This window comes from Anser brachyrhynchus, assembly GCF_964034855.1.
Source record: "Anser brachyrhynchus genome assembly, chromosome: 8".
In the NCBI taxonomy this organism is placed as follows: Eukaryota; Metazoa; Chordata; class Aves; order Anseriformes; family Anatidae; genus Anser; species Anser brachyrhynchus.
Window position 1 is genome coordinate 26,864,545 of NC_137702.1, and position 19,459 is coordinate 26,884,003.

The 19,459-nt window shown below is 40.6% G+C and overlaps 1 protein-coding gene across 2 annotated transcripts in view; it reads right to left on the reverse strand.

Annotated features, from left to right (window-relative positions):
- The window catches only part of LOC308198766 (uncharacterized protein), a 60,718-nt gene that overhangs the window by 35,841 nt on the left and 5,418 nt on the right, over nucleotides 1-19,459 (reverse strand). For both annotated transcript variants that reach the window (XR_013954191.1, XM_080601762.1), the window contains 2 exons: nucleotides 15,857-15,970; nucleotides 12,299-12,340 (listed from right to left, as the gene is read on the reverse strand). The gene's annotated coding sequence lies outside the window, so the exon portion shown is untranslated. The remainder of the gene's footprint in view (nucleotides 1-12,298; nucleotides 12,341-15,856; nucleotides 15,971-19,459) is intronic.

The following is a 19,459-nucleotide window of genomic DNA, read 5'->3' on the forward strand; positions in this document are numbered from 1 at the left end:
TCTGCAGGACAAAACCCTCTCCAATTTACTGGAGTCTGGCATGCAAGCTTAGACTTGCACTAGTAGGTGAGTTTTTGCCATTGCTCCAAGAAGGTCATCACCCTTATTTCCTGAAACTACAGTAACTTCCTTTAGTCCTAGATTAACTACCAGGCTTATGGCAGTTCCTGCTATCTATGTTTGGTGCACACCCAGGAGGATAATTCAGATTCAAAGTAAAGCAAAATGTTGGTGGAATACAGACTCCTGATGGTGGCTGCGTTAGTTAACAGTGGCTCAAGCTGTAGCACCCTGCTCAGGTCACTGGAGCCTTACATCAGTACAGACTTGAGGTTTGAAAACACAGGCTGAAACAAAAAGCAGAGTCACAATTTCTTCTTCTCACATCTTGCTTTTGCTGTGCTTCAGGATCAGTAAATTCACTGTAAAATGGGGAAATATTTCTCAGTTTGAGGTGCAGGATGCAGGGACACTTCCACTAACACCAGCTTGTTCACCACGTGCAGCTGCAGCTACATGAAGCTGAGAGCGTGCCCTGTTGTAACGCCAGGTGCAGTGCCCTCAACCAAAACCTTCACAGAGCAGAAGCCCCCTTGCGCAGCGTTTGTGTCAATCACCCTGTGACTGATGGTGCTGAATGTTTGCTGGATACTACCACTGCAGCCTGTCCGTTGCAATGATATAGTAAAACAGAGACTCTGCAGCAGAGGGAATAAAGTGTGTTTGCAATAAGAACCCCAAACAAGTCACTGTATGTACAACAGAAACTGCTGAAGGCCATTCAGTAGCTGCTGGCATACCTACAGACATGCACATGTGCCACCTACGGGAATTCCTCAAGCACACTCAAAAATCCAGTTCTCTGATTCCTACACAGGACATTTTGTGAGGCACTGCTCCCCAGGGGGACAGCAGGCTTCAGCCCTCCGTGCAGCTCGAGTCCAGCTTCGCAGCGCTGTCTTTCCACTCATGTACGCAGAAGCACAGTGGCACAGAATAATACAAGAGAGAGGTCGGCCTTTCTGATGGCATGGATTTATATCCTGCCCTACATCATTACAGCTGCGATGCTCTTCCCAACCTGATCTAGACCTACATGCATCAAAGAAGGGACATTCTCCAAAGTGCACTGCTTCCTACAGCACAGAAGCACGTTCCAGCTTTATGTTACAACAAGGTCTAGAGGACGGTGTTTGAATTCCACAGGAAGTGGAATTACGAACATACGGAGTACTGTGGATGCCTACTGTGATCAGTCCTTAAATATAAAAGAGACTGGGGGGGGAAGTGTGCCTCCAAAAGAAAATGTAGTAAAAAGGAAGCACAAATGCGGAATAGACATGATATTTATGTTTCATAAATATTTAATCTTGATTCACTTTTAATCTAAAGAAAAAAATAAATAAAATATGCTGGATTTTTATAATTGCTTTGAAATATTAACAGGACCTGAATAAATTATCATTTATGTATTTTACAGACCTGCCACAGTAAGTGATATTGTTTCTAATTTTCATTTAATAAATGTAGTTTTATTTTACAATTTATATAAATTTCAGATTTAAAAAGGCATGGAATAATTAATTAAATGTATAATTAATTCATTCAACTCCTGCTGTGAAAACTGGAGCTTATTACTGGAGTACATTTTTATTTAAAAAATGTTTTTTTACTTCACAAATTCAGTTAAAATATTCTACAGCAAAGTCATACTCCTACAGAAGACCTGCCCGTGAGTTCCACAGCACTTGGATTTGCAGCTACAAACTTCCACCAGGTCTCGCATGTCTTTGGAAACAGAACTTCAGTCACTGAAGCTGAGACAGGCACTGACGCCGACAAGGTAGAGATGGACGCATTTCAGGATTTTTGTTTCCCTGTGCTAGTCTCCCTCCTCTGCTCATTTACCTTATTCAAAACCCAACTTACCCTCCCAGTGATGACACCCTTATTCTTCACATAAGCTCTTACTACCTTTCCACTTTTTCTGTACTGCTCAGATTCACTCGTTTAATTTTCCTTTTCTGTGTACCACAAACAGAACTCACAAGCCAACTTTACCCAATGCATTCGTATTTTCAGAAGTCATCTATATTTTTTCAGGGGGTGGGAGGGAGGAGTAAAAAGGGGAGTGTCAAGGACTCAGCAGTAAGTGTCTGCATATTTAGAAGCAGCACAGTGACCAAAAATGTCAAAACAGGAAAACTGCTGAACCTGGTCACACCAGGCTAAAGAAAGCCCAGCCAAAAGCAAGACAAGGTCACCAGTCAGCCTGCTATGTCTTGGCTTACAATGACCAGCTTTACAGATCTAAAAAATCAACGGTTCTTACCAAACATTGTTTTCAGAAAAAAAATAGGAAACATACAAGAATTTTAGTTCAAGAACGGCACTAAAATATTAGTAGTGGAATCAAAACAGAGGAGCACTATCAGGGCTAGAATTAAATTATTTTAAGACAGTCCTTTTTTTTGCTCCACCAACACATGTAGCAATATTCAACATAACCAAGAAAACTGCCTTTGCCAAGAAGAGTAAAGGGAACAACATTTTTCCTTTTTTTTCTTTGTTTATATATCCAACTTTGGCATAACCTTACCCCTTGAGCATCCTACAGGGAAAAAATAAAACTAAACAAAAAAGCACTGTACTTTCCAGGCTGACAGACCTAAGACAGTTTTTCTTGTCAGAAAAGCTGGCTGGTTCCTCGCCTGGTGTGCCAGAGCCCTGAGGAAATCTGGCTGAGCAGCATCAACAGCGTCTTGGCAATGTTTTGTTCAAGATGGAACAACAACCGCAAGCAGGCAACAGAGGCACTGGCCGAGATGCTGCAGGCGAAGGCGGCACAGCCTGACTGCTGCCCAAGTGGTGATGCAGCACGCTGGTGTCATGGGTGCCAGTCTGTGAATAGAAGCAGAAGGTAGATTTTGAGGGATCATCAGCTGCTCTAGAACTATATTCCCTCATTTCTATATATTTGGAAGTAATTAATAACACAGAATCATTGTTCATTTATTGAGCTTGGGAGTTGTGAAGAAAATGAGTGTATTTTACCATCATATTTTTCTAATATTTAGATTGTAATTGATTTGTTAAAGGATCTCCCTAGTGATGTCATAGCTTCACCCTGACTTACCTCTCACCTAACTTGTCATATTTACATTTTGGCACTGTTTGGAAGTTGATTTCATGTGAACAACAACACAAAGAAATAATATACACAAAACATGAAAAAAGTTCCAGAAGGGAAGTGATCACTTTAGGGTGATAAAATTGAGGCCAGGGACACTAGAAAAACTCTGCTTTCTTCCTGGTAGTTACTTTGTAGTTGCTCTGCTTTGTTTTAATGTCTTGTCATGAAAGCCATAAGTAATACAATACAAACTAAGGTAGCCAAGAAGAAAACAATAATTTGTAGTTTAAAGAATTATTTTAGAAAATAAATGTATGTACACACATATTCCGGAACAGAGACGAAAAAGCAAAATTTATCAACCCGACTCTTTATCTTTTTCAAGAAATAAAAGAACATATGTTAAAAAATGTACTATCTCTACAGGTCTGCTAGCCCTGAGGTATGTGAGGCTTGGGTTTGTAGCAGAGCTGGTAAGAATGATGCCACCCGGAGATTCAGAGCAGCCAGCCCTGGACTCCCTAACTCTCTCCAGTCACAGACTCCTCTGTAATCCTGGCAAATTCCCAGGATGTGCTGCCTTGATTTTCCCATCTGTAACACACAGCCTAGTCTGACCCACATCCTACGCAGTTCCAAAAATGTGATTATTTGTCACAATAACATTTTAAACTGGTAACAAACGCAAGAACGAGTTGATAAATACCGTCAGGATGTGCAATGCTACTGGAGGTCACTGGCCACCTCAAGAGCACTACATTTCAATCAAACATAAGCAGGGTCTGCAACACGTTCCTTCTGAGAGTATCAGCCTCTCCAACAACTCTCTCAGTTTCTTTCCACTCTGACTTCCCCAAATGCACGATGTGCATTTGTTGGCATGCTAAGTTAAGTGTTCCTCCTTTAGATCATTATTTCCACTCTTTAATTGTTCTTTCAGCCTTCTGTAGTATTATTGTTATCCAGATTGTGTTGGTGCTGCTTTCCAAACAGAGATGAGTAACAGTTCCTGCCCTTCAGAGCGTATATTCTCGAAATAAACCTTTCAAATTCTCCACCCAAGACAAAATGCACCAATTGCAGCCATAACAGTCTTCAAGGATTTTTTTTTTATATTCTGCGAATTCCTATTTCTGATACAAAGCCAAATACGTATCTTTTATTAACGCAAAGCTAAGTGGAGCCTTTTCCAAGAACCTGAGCTTGTATTGAAAAACTGACTGTAAGGATCTAAACTTCCCCAGAAATTTCCAGAAATTCCCCAGAAAAGTCTGCAGTTTTAGATCTTTGTCACACCTCATTCCCGTCAGAAACTACCAAACAACTTCTGTGTCCCAGTCTGGTTGGTTCATGAGCAGAATTTACATGGCACATGTGCAATGGATACAACCGAGACATTGCTGCCGGAAGCCTTCCTCCCCTAACTGACCAAGCCGTTACAAGGTGGTTACACACCCAGTGCACAGACAAGTGAGAACGGAAAAATTAAGAGGTGAGGCTTAATGAGAAGCTATGCAAAGCCACAACAGAAATGCAAACAAAGAAATTTTTGCCAATTAGCACAATAAGAGAAGCCAAAAATGGCTAAGGTTGGTTAATTCACTTTATTCTATGAGTTTAGTTCTATAGCTATTCACATAACATAGTTCATCTGGTTGCCAGTCACTCTAACACACTGCAGAATGCAAACTCCATGAAATCATCAGTCCAAGAGGGTTTTTCTGCAAAAGTGAGGAGTGAGAAAAACTACATGGAGTCATTTAAAAAAAGAAAAAAGAAAAAAAAAAAACAGGTAGAACTGCATTTAAGAAAACATTCTTCTCCAAACCTAAAACTCCACAGCTACTGTTAGAAACGGGTCTCATTCTGTATTTGCCTCTTGAACTTGTGAGCACAGAGATAAGAAGAAGAGATAAGAAGAGAAGAGGAGGCTGAGGGGAGACCTCATCACAGTCTACAACTTCCTCGTAAGGGGGTGTCGAGAGGCAGGAGACCTTTTCTCCATTAACACCAGTGACAGGACCCGCGGGAACGGGGTTAAGCTGAGGCAGGGGAAATTTAGGCTCGACATCAGGAGGGGGTTCTTCACAGAGAGGGTGGTTGCACACTGGAACAGGCTCCCCAGGGAAGTGGTCACTGCACCGAGCCTGTCTGAATTTAAGAAGCGATTGGACTGTGCACTTAGTCACATGGTCTGAACTTTTGGGTAGACCTGTGCGGTATCAAGAGTTGGACTTGATGATCCTTAAGGGTCCCTTCCAACTCAGGATATTCTATGATTCTATGATTCTATGATATGTTCATGGAGATACTGACTCTGAAATACTCAGTTACTCATTGTAGTGTGTCTGCTCTACTGTTGTTACAAACTTCATTAATCATTATAAATGGATAACAGTTGAGTAATATAATGTGAAAAGTAAAAAAAAAAAAAAAAGGCTTACTTTTCACTTTGTTTATTTAAATGTCGTTATTCCTGAAAAAAAAAAAAAAACACCACTGTGAAAATTTCTGCCCAGTAGCAGCCTTACACTTACATGCCTCTGAAGATAAGAGCGTTGATGATTGAGCCCTCATGAGCCAGGGTGAGGGACTTACTGCCACCCAGGACAGTTGGGGAGCACAGGACTGGCTCTCACCCACGCTGCTGGGGGCCCTGACTTGTCTCAAAGGCTGAGGGAGCTGGGATTGTTCAGCCTGGAGAAGAGGAGGCTCAGGGGCGACCTTATCGCTCTCTATAGGTACCTTAAAGGAGGCTGTAGAGAGGTGGGGGTTGGTCTGTTCTCCCACGTGCCTGGTGACAGGACGAGGGGGAATGGGCTAAAGTTGCGCCAGGGGAGGTTTAGGTTGGATGTTAGGAAGAACTTCTTTACTGAAAGGGTTGTTAGGCATTGGAATGGACTGCCCAGGGAGGTGGTTGAGTCACCATCCCTGGAGGTCTTTAAGAGACGTTTAGATGTAGCCCTTAGTGATATGGTTTAGTGGAGGTCTTGTTAGTGTTAGGACAGAGGTTGGACTAGGTGATCTTGGAGGTCTCTTCCAACCTAGATGATTCTGTGATTCTGTGAAAGCTCCCGCAGCAGCTGATGAAGCCTACAAGTCAGATTTTTCACCCAGAAATCAGTGGGTTACCCTAGCATGGTAGTTTCTAAACTAAGACTGTTTGAGAGGTATATGCGACACCCAGACCACAGGGAGAGAGCAGAGGGACAACAGCAGAGCGAGGAAAATGCTTAGTAATAGAGAACAAGGCAAACCACAGAATATGCAGAGGGAACAACAGGGGTCCCAGAGAAAGGTGTTCTCACCAGTGAATCAAAATTTTGACTGAAAGACATGAAATTCTTATTTCATTCACACTGTAAAACATCTCTCGAGCACAACGATCTTTGATTATTAAAGATAAGAGCATACTGGCAACAGAGCTAATTTGTTTTGCTACTGCTTAAATTCTTCTACGCTATGCTAAAAAAAAAAAAAGCCTACTTGAGTCAGGGGAGAACATTTTCGCAGCACATGATGCACAGGAAGTTTTACTGCTGAGCTTTGGGAGGCACTTAGCCCACCATGCGGATACTCAGTCTATTGGGTCGCTGAACTGTAATAAAAGACATCATTAAGTGAAACATTTGATGGAGGTACTTGGCTCATTGGGTCAGTGGTTATAGTTATAAGGATCTCCTTGTGAAGCTAATAGAGAAAAAAATGAGCCCTTTTGATTTCCAAGACCAGCCTCTCTTTTTAAAGAGGGACACATGGCAGTTTCCAGTAATATACAGAACAACTTCAGACATTTTCAAGGAGACTACATGCTGCCACTGTCAGAGTTACAACAATACTTATGTAAATGGTATGTACGACTGACATCAATAAATTTATGCCAAAAAACTAGCTGGGAGCCAACATCATACTATGAGGAGAGCGTTAAGAGTTTCACACCACTAGCACTATTTATCCCTAGCTGGCCAATGGACAAGCCTCAGCGTAGCTGCTGACCAGATATTGCTTTTCTAAAGGTAAAAGCAAGCAGGCCCAGAGGCCACCAGCCCCTTCCCACTTCACCACCTCCCCTGCCCTGAGGCATCCCCTCGGGGACACCACCGGGCTGTCCCTTCCAGCGCCGGTTGGCACAGCCCCGGAGCTGCTGCCGAGAGCCACGAGTAGGAAGGAAATCACCACGCAAACGCCTCAGCTGGCGCTTTGGAAACATTAAGCCTGTGAAACCAGGGTGAAAGGCCACTTACTGTTTTACAGTATGAAAGCAGATGTGTTCACAATGTGGTAAGTAAAGCCAGCTGTAGGAACAGAGACAGAGCCCTGGAATGCAACTTCCAACTTTCCTTGGAGAAATGAGACTGAAAAATAAAAGGAGACTCAAAACTCTGCTCCAGACCTCCTAGCTCAGTTCAACTAGAGGTAAGGAAGAGTCTCCTTTCTTCTCTGACTCTGCTGAAGGTTGCCTGAGAAACCGAGCTGTGGGTGACAGTCAAACTACACGATCCCCATGGAGGGGATCGCGTGTGCTTTGCTTTCACAGCTTCCTCAGAGAGGAAGCTCAGTTTCAGAGGCAACACCTGACAATTCAAACGTACCAGTATGGAGTGCATTGACCTGTGACTGGTGGAGTGTAATTTAGCTGAGCATAAAGCAGGAAAGCTTGGCTCTTACAGCTCCAAACTATTTATTTAAAAAACAGTGGATTTCAAACATGCAGAACAGTGAGCTCACAATCCAGCTCTGGCTGATGCAGCACATAGATCATTAAAAGTAAAAAAGCAACATGCAATTGCAAGCTATTTCTATGAATTTTCTATCACCTTTCCTTAGCAGCAAGTGTTTTTGTGTTCAGGACAGAGAGATTGAAATGTGGCATGCATGTCTGCAACAGGGAGGTACTGCCCTCTAATAATATCACTGCTATTATCTGTATGAGAGCTTAAAAAAAAATGCATCAAATGTCCATTGTGCAGGAAGCTGGATTTTTAATACCAATATGACAAAGTTGTGACCTGGCTGAATATCTAGCTACTACCACAACACACATTTGAAAAAGTTTATTGCTTAATAAAAGATTATCAAATAAGAAAGAGCACTGCTCTCGTCTCTTTCTTCTACTGCCTGAATGAAATGGTTCAGTAGCTACCTGGCCTCTTGGTTTTTCAGGCTCTGCTGCTTTCATTCTTATGCCACCTACTCAATTTTAATCAGAAGAAAGGAAAAAAAGAAAAAAAAAAGAAAAAAAAAAACAGATAATAACAACAAAACAACAGAACACAAAATACAGTTTTCTGAGAATCCATTTACCCATCTGCTCCAAGTCTGGTGTCATGTCATTAAACCATCATTAAAATAATTACCTCTAATAGCAGCCTATAAATGATTCCCCAGTCAAAGACTACAGCTACTTCTATGAAACACACTGCTATATTGGAGGAACACAAGCACTGCTTCCTAAACAATTCACTACTTATTACATGAAAATTCTTATCTCCTCCTGCCGTATCACTGAACACAAATGGCTTCCACAGTCCTTTTTTACACAGCCATCCCAAAAGAAGCAGGATCAGTCGGTGGAAGCAAACTTTTCCTCAGCCTAGGGCAGGCACCGAGATGGCGAGTTCCCACGTCATGCAGGCTGTGGGCTGGGTCTCAGGGGCCGTCACTTGATACCAGTCAACATCAAGCTCTGAAACTGAAGTGACACACACACAGCATCAGACCCTCCCAAACCTGTGTGCAGCGATCAGAGACCAGCAAGGCAACATCTGCTAGGTCTAGGAACTGCTTCTTGTCACAAAACATGCCAAACTGTCAAATTGCCTGTGACCTATCACAGCTACCACTTGCCATACTACTTGAGTTGCCATCAAAGCCAAGACAGAAGCCACAGTGACTGAAGAAACCATTAGAAGAAAAGGGTTTGGGTGTTGTTCTTGATTTTTTTTCTCCCTCGCTTTACGCTTCTGTGTCAGTAATAGTGTGCCAAACCTAGCAGTAAAAACCTTTCCTGGGACCTCCACCCAATGAAATGCTCCCCCAGTATTACACAACTAGAAAAGAACACCTATTGCTTCCCAAACTAAATACAAACAGCCCTGCTTTTCTGCTACTAAGAAACCTACATAGAAATTCTGTTTCTGTCTAAGTGAGGGGGACACGAGGCCCATGTACCAGCCAGAGTACAATCCCAGTCATGAGACTGGAGAATACCACTGGCTGCCCAATTTCAAAAAAATCAAAATAATGAGAGAAGGAAAACAAGTAAAGTCTACCTTAAATATAACTTTTTTCATTTTTTTTCCTGAGATTGTACCTATCTTCCTATTATTTTCTTCAAGCTCTCTGTCTAGACTTTTAATAAATAAGAGTAACATTTTACAAAAAGCCAAGGTTATACCAGTATTATTAAAAGACAGCAACATGACTTTCCAGCCCCAGCTTTCATGCTGCAAAACACTTTTCTGTTGGCCTGACAAAGATGCAAATCTTCATGCACAGATCTGTTTTTAACAACCCTGGTTGGTAACACCAACTGTAATACCTTTTATTGTGAGGTGCTCCTGGAATACCCACTAACTTCACGATTTCTGGTAATTATGAGCAAGAGAGGTGACACCACCATAAGTTAACCACGGCAATGACTATCACAGAGACTGTTATCAGCATACTAAAAGAGAAAAAAAAAAAAGTACACAACTAAGCACTGTGATTGCAATAGAGTGCAGTAACTAGAAAATCCAAATGCCAGCACCTTCCCCAATTTATATCTGGGGTTCCTGCGGCTGCAGTCTCAGCTGTCTGCCTGTGCACACTCAATTGAGAATGATCTGCAAAGAGCAATCTGCCATGTAGGAGTACACGATTGGGTCACCATTCCTGCAGCAACTGTGCTGTCAGTGAGGAACTCCTCAAAATTCAGCACTTGGTACAGCCTTAGCACATGGTACTGGAGGATTTACTTGTCTGGTTGTGCTTTTCGAATGGCAGGAAGGAAGATGGTGCGCCATTGAAGGGAGGAGTTTTTAGCACCGTCCATCTCCTCCCCACTTACCTTTACAATGTCAATGCCATCTAGTGGTCAAGATAGCGGGATGTAAAAAAAAAAGGGTCAAGTTGCACACTGTCTTGGCAAATTTCTCTTGGCATTGCAACCTGAGAAATGCAACTTTTTATACTGGATACTTAATGACTCTCATCATAGAGAACAGAAGAGCAACTTATACCTGAGACATTGTTTTTCATTACCAAGAAATGTTCTTGAAAGCCTCTCTTAATGGATTCAGCTAAGAAGAGTATTTTACATCTGTCTCTGTAACATTCTGTTTCTAAATGTGGTAAATAATAATAATAAAAGAATCAATACTTGGGAAAATCTTGCACCCAGCCCTATGAGTGGCAAAAATTAAATTAATGAAATTTAACACCAATATTTATCATTGCAAGACCAGAGCATTTGTGAGCTGGATTTTCAACAAAACACAAGCAATGAGTACTGCCCATTCAAGGGCATACATCCAAGTCAATAACATCCATAGCATCCACTGAATTGCACTGCATTTGCAGAAGGCAACAAATAGAAAGATCAGAAGGCTAAATGCACACTTAATACCTAAAGAAGCCTTTTTGTTAGAAAGCAACAAGTGAGATCACCATTCATCACCATCATTGGTATTTAATGTGTTGTAGAATTAAGATGTTGAAGAAATGGCTGGCACACGCAACAAAAAATAATAATAATTAAAATCCAAGGTAAAAGAGCTTTTATATCTGCATAAATCCTGAACAGCTTCATTTTCCCAAAAACCATGATAAAGTGTAAAGGAAGTTGCAAAAAATACCATGAGAAGAATCATGCCAACATATTTCAGGAAAATGCTGAGCTTATGTATTTCAGCATGTATCACATTACTCCTTGAAAGGGAATTAAACTTGCTATTTGTTCTATTAAAGGCAGTTTCTCCTCCCCTCACCAAATTTTCTGTACATCTGTCAAATAGAGATTTTGCAAACATATGGCTCCCACCTCAGTCATGGTGCCACCCAGCTCAACCCTTTAGAGGGGCCCCAGTTTTCAGATCTTCTTAGCTTGTTCTTGCACATGCAAGATTTTTTTTCCTTTTTTTTTAAAAAAAAAAAAAAGTTTCACCTTTCGCTTTCAGATATAGAAATACTTGCTGTTTTCTACTTCATACACACAGATGCTTGTGCACTAACCCAACCAGTTGGTAATGTTTTGAGTAATGCATCATAAGAGCAATGGCACCTTAACGATATATTACATTAATACATCATCAAAGCTATGGCACTCTTATGATATATTAGTTTAATTCATCATAGGAGTGCTGTATCTTGAACAATGTATTACTCCAAAGCATAGCAATAGCCAGAAAGCTCTCAAGATAAGTTTGGTGTTTTTTCAACTTATTTACATCATATGAGTTTGGGTTGTTTTTTTGTGTTTTTTTTGTCTGTTTGTTTGTTTTTACTATCTCAGAAATAACAGTGTTCAATAGGGACAGAAGACTGTAGTTACCTACTTATGTCAATATTCCCAAGAAGCTGTTTCACAGTCCACCACCTAACACACCCGTACACATGCACACAAAAAAGGGGCTTCAATGAGTAAATTAGCAAAGCCAGTTTCACCTAGTAAAATAACGTTTCCAGTACTTCACCCAAATGTTGTGATTTTTACTGTGACCCTCTGTTAGCTTTACAGCCCCCCACCTCACTCCCCAAGTTCACACACATGTAATGCATAGTTTTTCTTGGGGAAAAAAAAAATCCTTCACACAGCTGCACGAAGAAATAGTCAGATCACAGCTTAGATTATTGTGTTGGGGTATGCACAGCTGGCACAGCAAAGGTTGGTGTGTGCCTGCTTTCACCACCCTGAGCCCCATGCATGGTGCTGGGGCAGGAACATCAACCATCCACTCATATGGAAATGCAGCACCACAACCAGCTCCATCTTAAAACAGCAAGCAAAGGTTTGGTAAAAGGAGGGCTTTCTTAAAGACAATTTTCCTCAAAAAGATTTCTGGATAAGAGATGGAACTTATTTTTTAAAAAATCCTCTGCTTTTAAACACTCTGCTTGTATTTGCAGTGATGTATCAAAGAAAACCACCAAAACAGTGAGATGTGTTCTCATCATATTACTTACATGCATCATGCCACCCATCAGTCTCTCTCCTCTGCTGGTAATCTATGGAGAACATTAATGAAATGAAAAAAATAATCTTTTACTTATTTATTTCGTGACAGTGACATAGAACACATAGCTCACTAGTATGGTCTATATGTTAAATTACTAACAGAGATTATTTATAGAAAAACAGAAAAAGTCTTAAAAAGAGAGCTCTTCCACCCTGTTTCAGTTTCTTTAAAAAAATAATAATAATAATAATAAAAACTTTAACTTATCATCTGCACCACGTCTTTCCAAGAAATCATGGGGCTTTAGCCAGTGCGGGCAATAACACTGATCACCTCACTGATCAGCTGGCAGTACAGGCAATGTTTGTATGAATAAATCACTCTTTGGTTTCTGTGATAGCAAAGGATTGCATTCCACTGATCACACAGAATACGTTAGGTCTCCCCTGGATGTTTTATTGAATTAGTGCCAAAACATACCAAGAACAGTTTGACCAATGAGTCTGTATGTCTACAAAGTAAATCAGATTATGTATGCATATATGATTTGGGAAGGGGTATTTTGCAAAAGTTCAAAGACAAAAAAAAAAACAGGATACGTGCTGGAAAATAACAGAAGAGAAAGTAAGAAGTTAAAACAAAGTACCTGCAGCAAAATAAAGATGAGAAGGAGAAAACAAAATTATCATCTGGAAACAGGGGGGTGGGGGAAAAACAGAAAGAAAAGAAGAAAGTCTTCACATAAAAATAAGCTGAAAGAAACTGAGAAGAAAGTGCCTTCCTCAAAAATCTTCCAGAAAAACTAAAGCTAAGCAACATCAACAATGCAAAGTTTCAGAGCCAGGATTCTCCATCACTCCTCCAGCAAGAGCAAAAGCAGGACCATGAACATGGAGGGGGAGCTCTCAGAGGCACCAGCAGCGGTCAGTGTTGTATCTGAAGCTCCCTCTGTCAGGTAAGGCCCAAAAGCCCTCAGATATCCTGCAACTTGCTTGCCTCTGTTTTGAGGAACAAGCAAATCCCTCTTTCTCCCTCTCCCCAGCCAACCTACAAGGCACGGGGACCGTCACAGGAGGCCGCAGCACTGAGGCCTAGGAGCACTCGTGGCAAGGCCAAAGCCCAAAGCCAGCTGTGGAAAGGTTTGAGGAGGGCAAGGCGCCTGCTGCTCCATGGATACTGCCCCTCACCTTCACGAGCAACTGGCTGGGCAAATTACACGGCCAAACAGGAACACAAGTTAGAGGAAGCTGCCTGGTTGTTCCTTGGGACTACAGGGCTCAACAAAGAGGTGAAAGTTTAAAAGGTTAATCCAAAATTATTTTTATGGCCACAACATAAATCTTTACTCCTATTATTTATTCATAAATTAGTGATTCATTTCATTTAAATCACTTCAAACACAATTACATCGGTGTTTCAGTTGTTGCGGAAAACCACGGTACTTTGTGTGGAGCCTTCAGCTGCATTCCCCTTCCTCAGGGCTGGGCTGGCAGGGCCCCTCTTTTTGGGGCCCCAGAGAAGGTAGCTTAGACACAAGCACTTTATGTTTAAAGTTACCTCTTTCCTGAGGACACTGCTCCTCTCCAACAGGAGGCACAAAAAGATTAAATTTTAAAGTGTTCTGCTGAAGCTCCCCACCATGACAGGTGTGAGGTAGCAACGCCTCCATTAGGAGGCTGTGTCCCCAGTTCCAAGCTCATCCCTTGGATGAGTCTTGCTGAAGACAAAAACACTCAACCTATACAAAGAAATCCATTTATGTATAAATATGACAGTTGTATGAATGCTGACTTGTTTTGTGTTGTTTTTCTGGTCTTCTTTTACACTTCTTAAGTAGCAACAGACATTGTCAGAGATCTAGAGTCTGACATACATTTTGGATAAACTAAAATTATATGAAAACTTATTTTAATTATAAGATACTGATTATAAAATATCAGCACCTAATCCATTGCAAGACTGTCTTTCAGAAGTCTAAGTACTGACAGGAGAGGTTACAGAGAAAATGGAAAAAAACATTTCACTTGAAATATTAAATCAAAAAAAAAGAACATACATCTCCCTGAAAAAATATATAATATACAGAAACCACAGATTTAATAGGTGAACAGAAAGATTCAGTTTAGTTGTTAGACTAAAAGATGACCTACAAGGTAAACCTAAACATTCACCTGAATGCAGAAATAAGTTCTGCACATCAAGAGTGAAAGCAGAAAACCTCTGAAGAAGACGTAATTTATGGCTCCTGCAGAACCCCTCAGCCAGTTTTGGGTTCATACCTGACACTTAGAGTGCATCACTCTAGGACATAGTTGTTGCACTAAAGCAGAGCATAAAGCAAATGGAGAATTGCCTGTTTTTTCATCCATAGGACAATAGTGAAGACAATAATAGAGAGGAACATATAAAAACTGTGTGCTATACCAGAATAAGTGCAATTCTTACTGGTGACCCTCTGGGACATTTCAGTACATTAAGGAATATTCAGGTGTCTTTGGTGTCAACACCAAACACTGAGCTAGCTAGAGGACTTTAATGGAGCTATAAAGAAGGTTTTCCAGAGGGTTTTAGATTTATGCACTGAATTCTCCTCTCTCATACTGCCCAGCTAGCAAGGGAACACAAAGCTTATTTTTCAGTGCATTCATTCCATGTGAAAGTTGGCTTTATTGCTTATCTTCAATATAATATTGCCCAACACCACAAAACCTGTGACCAAAACTTATTAATATTCTCAATAAATTGTATTTTGTGACTTTAAATTTGGAAGAAAAGTCTACACCTTCTTGTGAAGCCATTTATACAGTACTTATGGCACAAAATCATCAGCTAGGGATAAGAAGACTTCGTACCAGATCCTTTATCTAAAACATCATTAAGTAATAAGTAAATCCTGGTTTCAACTCTCACTCCTGTCCCAGGTATAGCCCCCATTCCAGGTATAGCCCTCACAACAGGTCCTCAGGGCCCGCAGCAGCAGAACACGGTTGGAAGGCAGAGCTGTGCAGCCCTCAGCGGGGAGCTGTGCCCACCCTCGAGGCAGCCCCTGTTCAGTGAGCACTGTACGTATAATCAACACCCTGTTCTTCCGCAGCCTGCAATCTCAGGGAACAAAGTAAAGCCGTGAAAAGGTTTTGCCACTCATAAAAAATCACGTCCTGAGGGACGGCTCCTCAGACCGACCCGGCCAGTTCAGCTGCCTGCAGCCACGAGCACAGCAGCAGCAATATGCAGCATTGAGGCTTCCCCCAAGGACCGGCACAGGGGAGGGGATGGGGTAGGAGACAACCCTCAAGCCCTCAGGGAACTACTGAGGCATTCTGCAGAGATATTTTCTGCATTGTAACTGATTTATCACTGATTCTACCTTTCACCCAGCCAAGTTTTGAATACCATCTAACTCATTGTAACCAGCTCAGGGAACATATTAAGACAGCCATGTCCTGGACTTGTTACACCAATGCTTAAAAGCTGTAGCTTAGCTTGAGCCTCACCTGATATAAACATGTTCATAAAGTGTTAGTGAATTTTAAGGGGAAAATGGGCAAGAAATGCAATAGCTTACCTGTAAAATTGGGGCTTCCTTTTCTGGGGAGTGATTCAAGTATTTCTCTGAGATCCATTACCAAAATCTGGAGGGGCAGAGGGACTAAAAGAGTCGTTATGTTGTGCAAGTCACCTGTAAAAATTAGGTACATGAGAAAAAACAGAACAAAAAAGGAGAGCCGTGCAGTGTTAGAAAATTTATCATCTAAAATCCAAGGTTCAAATGATTAGCCAAAAAAATAAAGTCCTCTACGTAATTCAACGTGTATTTAAATTCCTCTGGTGTCAGCTCTCCCCACTAAGATTTGTTCAGATCACCACAGGAATTTATTGCAAATTTTGCAAAGCTTTTGACCTGTATCATCTTATTAAACTTTTATGAAAAATCAATGGAGTTCAATCATGTTATGAGCTGTTCTTCACACACGTGTCAGTGGCAAATGGAGAAGTCTATTTCTTCCAAAGTCTAGAGTGAAGATGTTAAATTGGATACAAGTCTCTGACCATATGTCCGTGGTGCTGATGAGCTTAGAATAAAGATGTAAGAAAATAAAATATATGCAACTTTGGTGAAACTGAGATGGAGAACTTGGAATCAAGAGCTTGGGAGGTTGATTATATGTTACATAAGTGTAAATTAAATATTTTTATCAAATAAATGTTTAAAATATACACCCTAAGGAGCTATGCTTAGATTCAAGGGGAAATAGGCAACTTCGTCACACAATTGTATCACCAGCATCATGAGCAGGAAGAGAAAAGAAGATGGAAGCATACTCTCCCCTTTTCCTGTTTAACTAAGGCGATTTTTGACAGCACAAGCAGGTCTTCGGAGCATACTTGGGTAAGGAAGGATTGTTGGTGCCCCTGTCTATGACTCTGCACGCAAAACAAAGTGCTCCCCTGGCACGCACCGCAGTTCTGTGTGGGAGCAGGAGTGCACAATAGCTCAAGTCAGTCAGGATAGGACAGGAGAGTATGAGACCTTGCACTCTGAGAGGGTGAATGAGCACACGTCCAGACAACCCAACATCAGCTGTGCCTGCCTGGTGAGTCCCCGAAATGTCAACATTTACAGGGCTACAAGCAAAATAGTTAAACAAAACAACTGCCTCTCTATAAAGTATCACACCTTGAATACGGATTCTAGGCTGCAGGGCTGCTGCTGGCAGCTTACTACTCTTTTACCCATTTTATGGGCACACAGATAGGGCTAGAAACTTGACACTGTCTTTTAATAGCAGATGCTGAAACAAACTGAAGCCAAGTTCTGCAGAAACTCCCCTGGGTAAGATTCAATACTTAAAGCTCCTGTATATTAAACAAGCATTGTACAGCATTTTAAGCTTAACAGAAAAGACAGTGTCTCTTGTTTGTTCTATTTCTTTATTTTTCTTACCTATTGTTTTGTTTTTAATTTCCGTGAGTAAGCAGTATTGGTATCCTGCTGGCTTCCTGCTAGCTACAGGAGAAGGAAGGGGAATTTTTGCAATAATTTAAAAATACACTGAAAGTATGGAAAGGTTAAGAATTTTGAAAAAATAAATAAAAAAAAAAAAAGCAAAGGCAAAAAAAGGCAACAAAATTAGCTTTTATCAAATAATCAAAGCAGGTGAGAATTCTACAAAGAGCCGGGCAAAAACTGGGTCTGATTAAAAATATGGCTATGTGGTGGGTTTTGTTTTGTTTTGTTTTTTTAATCAAAATCTTCAGCAAGCCATCCCAAGGTGCAGAACAATGAGACTACTATTCACATTTGTCAACTATAGGCATAATGCAAATGGAAAAGAATCTTGTGAAACCAATTACCATCTTTGCCAAATCCATAGGCTACTTAGTTTTATGTCAGCCTTTTTTTTTTTTTTTTCCAGAAAAAGGCATCTGATGCTTCTCATAGACAGAGGGTGTTTTGCTACAAATATTTTTTTTTAAGTGACAATCATAAGAGGAAAACAAGTCTTGTGTCTTAAAATTTTCAAGGCTTCAAGTGTTTCATACCACCTCTTTCACCTCCTAAGTAAAGGAAGGCATCAGGCTCAGACTGGTATTACATTAAATAAAACACCTGGAAAGGCTATTTACATGCATTTAATCAGAGCCTGAGACTCTTCACGCTGCAAGCATACCTTAGCAGAGACCTGCAGGTTTACCTGGCTAGCGTGAACCAGGGTCAATAGGCCAGCTTTGACCAGCAACAAGTCTGAACCTAAGGAGCTTTATGCAAAGCAATGTTTTTTTCGCTACGTTAATCTGCAGCCTCATACTTTTTACCTTGGGTGTCTTCACTATAGGAAACTGAAGTCACACTAGCATATAGTGCAAAAAGGAACTGGTACCAGGGCTTAGTCTTTAACATACGTGCTCATTTTTTTGCTGCATCCTCTGAAGGGAATGCTGTTGTGCTGTCTTCAGCTTTGATTACTGTGGGGAAAAGCCCTAAATGGGATATTCTTTTGGCCTGATAGACAAAACATGTGTGTTGGTGCTTCTCACAATGTGAGCACAGTCATCAAGGGAATTGTTGCTTAACCATTCTAAAGTTAATCTGGGTATTGCAGTGTGTTTTCATGATGTTATGTGTACTGAAAAGACAATTGAGGAAAAAAAGATTTAAAATAGTATTTTCTGCAATTTACATCAAGTACTACTATAATTTAAGAAGCAAACAATAAATGATGATAAAAATAGAAAATTATAATCAAACAATACTCACTTTACTCAAGATATAAATTCTCTCATCAGCTGTTATTTAGCAAAATTTATCAAAACAACAGGGAATGTCTGGAAAGAGACTCTGGCCACCTTTTTGACTTCAAATAACATAGGAAATAAACTTGATTACATTTAATGATTAGTTTAACATCTATTAAAACCAAATTTCCAAACCCCAGCTCTACACTATCATTAAATATAATCATCCCTTGGGAGAAAAAGAATTCATTCAGTTGTATATATTAATGATATTTTACGTAATGTCTTTTCCAAAGCTCACTAGTGGCTTGGGGTGGTTTGTTTGTGTTTATTATTATTATTATTATTGGCAGGGGGTGAGAAGGAGTTTTGAATAGTAACGAAGTTTAGAACATCAGTGTGAGGTGTGAAACTTCGGTATGTAAGTTCGAGGGATGAGTGCCTGAGCCAACGTCAGAGCTGGACCTGAAAAAAAGGGCTTAAGACGAGTTTCAAGCAGCCAAACTAAGTTACACAGATTACTACATAAAGTTGCTCAGTTTCAGCCTGTAAAATAGAAACAGTGAGATTTTTCTATCATATAGAGGTAGTGGTAAATTAAAACCCATTAATCCTTGGCAAGTATTTAGGTACCATGGCAATATAAGCCATATTCATAAGCAAAAGAGCTCTATTTAATTACCAGGGTTATTCACAAACCAGGAATAAGTGATCAAAGCAAGATCTTGTTTGTTTTCATTAGGAGTGCTTAGATATTTCTATTAAGATCTCTGTCAGTACCTGACACGATATATTCTTTGCTAGTGTTAATGGCAAGAGGGCCATAAACTTTAAAGCTAGGCCAGTTGACCCCTGAAGATCATGTTGAAACCTGAGCATGATGAAAATATGACTCCTAATTCCATTAGATTTGCAGAAAAGCTACAGAATG